The 5,689-nt window shown below is 44.6% G+C and overlaps 1 non-coding gene across 1 annotated transcript; it reads left to right on the forward strand.

Moving 5' to 3' along the window:
* Positions 1–1,870: 1,870 nt before the first annotated feature.
* On the forward strand, positions 1,871–1,975 carry LOC124614520. Its single transcript, XR_006979744.1, has one exon. It is a non-coding gene; the product is annotated as a U6 spliceosomal RNA (small nuclear RNA).
* Positions 1,976–5,689: the final 3,714 nt, after the last annotated feature.

Below are 5,689 nucleotides of genomic sequence, written 5' to 3' on the forward strand. Positions count from 1 at the left end.
ACCTGCTTTGTATCGAGGGGCATTGTGGGTGACAGGCGGTCGTTTGTCACGGTGCGCGTGTGGGGGGCACGAAACTTTCCCGTGGAGCTTCCGCCAAAGAAGCGCTCGTACTGGGTCTCTGCCGGTTAGTCCTAGGGGTGGAAATTTGCTGGCGCCGGTGTGGCGATTAACTCGTCACATGTCGCCACGACGCTCACGCGAGAGCGATGGATGTGGCAGCGGTATGGATACGTGCACTGTGACTAGTCAGTAATGCTGATGGGCTTGTTCCTTCTCTATTCATTTCTTGCAACGGAGTGCCGCAGGGTACGAGTGGCCCTCTGCCGGTCACGTTCGTCCAACCACTTCCCGTCTGTGCGGAATTCTGGAATTTGCGCTGACAGAGGGCGCTGATTATGTGCAGCATTATGTTCTCTTTCATTTCTGGCTCCTTTAACGATTTGTTTTACGTTTGTTTAATATTATGGCTCTGAGCACTATGCGACTTAACTTCTGAGGTCATCAGTCTCCTAGAACTTAGAACTAATTAAACCTAACTAACATAAGGACATCACACACATCCATGCCCGATGCAGGATTCGAACCTGCGACCGTAGCTGTCGCTCGGTTCCAGACTGTAGCGGCGACTCTGGCCGGCTTCTTTAATATTACCCGGTGCACTATCAACGGTGTTTAATATTTATGTCATTATCTAGAATATTGGCACTAGAGCACATGTCAACCACTGTTTCTTAGCTCTTCCTCTTTTTAAAAATCTTACTTTTGTCGTGTCCTTTTTATTGATTTTTATGAATGTAATGCCTATTCTACGTTATAAGCTAATTAGAGACTTCAACTATTGTATCCCCCTCTATTTTTGCTGTTTGTATTAATTATTGAAAACTAGTGTATGCCGACATTAGCGACATCTGGTGAACTTACAACACAAACATCTTGTGGCTACTGTATGGCAGCTTCTTGTAAACAGTAGTACTACTGACAACATGACTGGTGCATGTGATGTTACTTAATGAATTTGACGATGCTGGTGCTGATTCCGTTTTTAAGATTGGACGATGTGGTGTCACCGCCGGACACCACACTTTCTAGGTGGTAGCCTTCAAATCGGCCGCTGTTCATTAGTATACCTCGGACCCGCGTGTCGCCACTAACAGTGATTGCAGACCGAGCGCCGCCACACGGCAGGTCTAGTCTAGAGGGACTCCCTAGCACTCGCCCCAGTTGTACAGCTGACTTTGCTAGCGATGGTTCACTGACTACATACGCTCTCATTTGCAGAGACGACAGTTTAGCACAGCCTTCAGCTACGTCATTTGCTACGACCTAGCAAGGCGCCATATTCAGTTACTAACAGATAACATTGTGAATCATGTACCGTCAAGAGCGGCGTTCATCATTAATCGATTAAAGTATGAAACTAATTACGCCCGCTTTCTGAATTCTCATTCCTTGTCATGTTCCAGACCTCACGTCAGTATAGTTGTTCCCTCCTCACGCCAGCCTGCGTGAGCTAAAACGCGTGCATTTCGGCCTCCTCTAGTTACACGGTGTTGGCTCTTCACCCAACACAACAGACTATGCCACTATGGCTGCAGTACATTAGGACTTTGTTTTTATGAAACAGGTATGCCTCTTCATATTTAAAGCGCACAAATGTTAATTTTGTCAGTACTACTTTACATCATGGTCTATCTATTTTTCTTAAGCTGTAGACAGCGAGTGTATTACTGTTTTTCCCATTTTTGCTGCAGATCTGATGATGGTTATTTAAGACCGAAACCGGTAATCGGTTAACAAAAAGTTTGTCACCATAGACGTAAATTAAAGGAAACTTGTTAGATATGCGGGTCACTGTTTTTCTCGCGGCGATGTCGCAGCTTGTGAAACATGTACTAAAATTGGAACGATAGGGTGGAGATTAGCATGGCCCCTGCGGAAGGATGACACTCAATCGGCACTGTTAGTTGCCCTCTGTAATAAAGAAAACTGTGTTAATGGATCCACGATTAATTTTAACAAGCGTCATGGGACGTCCGCCCCGAACAAATTCAACGAACAAGATGAGATAAAAAATAAAAAAAATTCGTCCACGGATAGCCATAGCGGCTAAAATGATAGCTCTCGCAAAGCGGGAAATCCGGGATCGAGTCCCGGTCCGGCACAAGTTTTCATTTTTCTCGTTCACTTACACAGATGACGACTCTTCGTATTCGCGACTGCGATTATATTTAATGTACTTCATACCGACTGTAGACACCGCAATGCCTGCTGATCTTAACAACACACAGTCACTGCAATATCGTTAAACGACGGGTTTACATTTCAAACATACTTGCACTGCCTAGTCACTAGTGGCTCGGAACCACAAATTAGCAATTACCTCGCACAGAACCAAGTTTATACTATGTCTCACGACTACTGAGGTCGCTGATATGGAGTACCTGGCAGTAGGTGCAGCACAGTGCACCTAATATAAAAAACGTACGATTTTGTGGGGTGTACAGAGAGACAGGAACGGTCGATGACATGCCTTGCTTAGGCTGCCCAATGTCTACTACTGCACTGGATGACCGCTACCTACGCATTATGGCTCGGAGGAATCCTGACAACAACGCCACCATGTTGAATAATGCTCTGCGTGCAGCCACAGGACGTCGTGTTAGGACTCAAACCGTGCGCAATAGGCTGCATGATGCGCAACTTCAATTCCGACGTCCATGACGAGGTCCATCTTTGCAACCACGACACCACGCATCGCGGTACAGATGGGCCCAACAACTTGCCGAATGGACCGCTCAGGATTGGCATCACGTTCTCGTCACCGAGAGTGTCGCATATGCCTTCAACCAGAAAATCGTCGGAGACGTGTTTGGAGGCAACCAGGTCAGTCTGATCTCCTTAGACACACTGTCCATCGAGTAAAGCTGTTTTGGGGTGGCATTATGCGGGGCCGACGTGCGCCGCTGGTCGTCATGGAAGGCACTGCAACGGCTTTACGATACGTAAATCCCATCCTCCGACCGATAGTGCATATTGGCGAGGCACATCTTGTGAATGAGTTCCTTCAAGATAACGACATCGCTCGACTGGACTAGCCAGCATGATCTCCAGACATGAACCCTATCGCACATGCGTGGGATAGATTGAAAAGGACGACGTGACCCACCAACCACTCTGATGGATCTACGCCGAAACTGTTGTGGACTGGCAAGAAAGCCAATCCACTATGACAGGAAGCCGAAAGGCACGCGTTTAAGCTCACGCAGGCTGGCGTGAGGTCTGGAACAGGACAAGGAATTGAGACTAACAAAAAAGGTACGTAGCTTCCGGAATTCTTAACTTTAATCCATAATTAGTGAACATCGGTCTGACGGTACATGCATCACAAGATAAATAGCAAATGATAATGGCGCCTTGCTAGGTCGTAGCAAATGACGTAGCTGAAGGCTATGCTAACTATCGTCTCGGCAAATGAGAGCGTAATTTATCAGTGAACCATCGCTAGCAAAGTCGGCTGTACAACTGGGGGGAGTGCTAGGAAGTCTCTCTAGACCTGCCGTGTGGCGACGCTCGGTCTGCAATCACTGATAGTGGCTACACGCGGGTCCGACGTATACTACCGGACCGCGGCCGATTTAAAGGCTACCACCTAGCAAGTGTGGTGTCTGGCGGTGACACCACAGAAACACCGTTGAGTGGTGAGACAATCTGAACCAACAGTGCCTTGATGAACTTGTGGATAGTATGCCACGACGAATGCAGGCATGCATCAATGGAAGAGGACGTACTTCTGGGTATTAGAGGTACAGCAATCTGGACCACCACCTCTGAAGGTACAACAGGTAATGCGTGGTTTTCATGAGCAATAACAATGATGTTTATGTTGATCTCTATTCCAATTCTCTGTACAGGTTCGGGAACTCTCGGAACCGAGGTGATGCGTAATCTTTTTTGATGTCTGTGTCTTTGAGCGTACTAATTTCAGTTCATATCTGAGACATTTCAAAATATGCGCCATCCTTCGGTTAGCGCAACCAGTAACGCCTTTTGTTAGTAAAATTACTTGCATAAAAACTGTCATTTCTGTGAGAGGACTTAAGTTGTTGCGAATAATATTATGTAATAGATTATTTCGAAAGATAAACTGTACTGAATAGTAGAGTCAGTGTTAGCGAAGTATAACATTTATTTTCCGTGTACGAGAATCTGCACTAGTTAGGCAAAGACTTACTTTATCGGAACAACTTTGAGAGTACTAGTCTGTAGCGGTCTGTTCGTTGTCGGAATGCCGTGTGATGTGTGTGCGATTGTGAGCATTTTGTGATGATCGATGAAATACATACGGAGGGAAGTTTATTACGTGACTATACGAGGGGATCCTAGAAGAAGAGATCGCCACTATGTAATAATTTTCATAACATGACAATAAAGTCAACTAAGAGGTACGTGGAAATTATGTATCTGCCACTGAATAGCGACGTTACAGCAGAAATCCAGCTAAATGGACTTTTATTGGTAAAACGCAGTTTCTTGCTAAGATTAAATACAATGTAAACAACGAATTTTTTTCATTAACTAGTTTCATGATGCTTCATTACAAAAAAATGGCTCTGAGCACTATGGGACTCAACTGCTGAGGTCATTAGTCCCCTAGAACTTAGAACTAGTTAAACCTAACTAACCTAAGGACATCACAAACACCCATGCCCGAGGCAGGATTCGAACCTGCGACCGTAGCGGTCTTGCGGTTCCAGACTGCAGTGCCTTTAACCGCCGGCCACTTCGGCCGGCGCTTCATTACAAATTGTTTGGTCACTCAAGTAAGAAGTGTGCTATTTCAGCCTTTGGAGTAAACCATTCCGTTTAGTAAATACTCTAATTTATCTGATTAATCTACGAATAGTATTTTAATGCACATTCTTGGTAGTGTGATTCATTATTGTAGTTACGATACTGCAGTGCCTGTGTCGTTAAGAAGTACGATGGAATGTTATACAGCTGTCGGTTGGTCGTATTCGCAACTGAGAATTCATTTCCTCTATTTCACAACGGCACTGCAGTGTCTGTTTTTTCAGACACTCAATCACACAAACATACCTGTATTGTATCGTTCTTCCTAACAACAGAGAAGTATCGTATTTATCCGCCGATACCAACTAGGGATTTTCAGTTAAAATGTTCTCTCATGTACGAGAATTACTTAACGTCTGTGCATGTACAGGTTTCTACGTAGGAACGACGCCGTAGTGAAGTTTGGCTCTGGTCATGAGTCGTGCACAGGTAGCGACCGCTCTGGGTTCGATTCCCACTCCTGTACAAATTTTCGTTGTTTGTCATTCAATTATACAGCTGATAGTTGTCGGTATTTGCAGCTGGCGCTACATCTCATACACTACTGTAGTTATTATATTATTAGATTATTAAATAATCCAGCGGACACATCGTTAACTACTCCACGTCAACCTTCCGTTTGTTATATCCTTTTTATTTCATTATAATTAGCGATTTTCAGTACGTGATCATGAAACGGGGATAATTTCATCGCACATATTGTAATCTTGTTATAACTCAGTATCTGGTAGTACGTTATATTTTCAATAAATTTATATTTTCAATAAATTAATATTACAGTTCGATTGGCACTCTAGTTGGTAGGTGTTACTGCGCCGTGTGCACTTCCATCTTTCTA

This window comes from Schistocerca americana, chromosome 4 (assembly GCF_021461395.2).
Source record: "Schistocerca americana isolate TAMUIC-IGC-003095 chromosome 4, iqSchAmer2.1, whole genome shotgun sequence".
Lineage (NCBI taxonomy): Eukaryota > Metazoa > Arthropoda > Insecta > Orthoptera > Acrididae > Schistocerca > Schistocerca americana.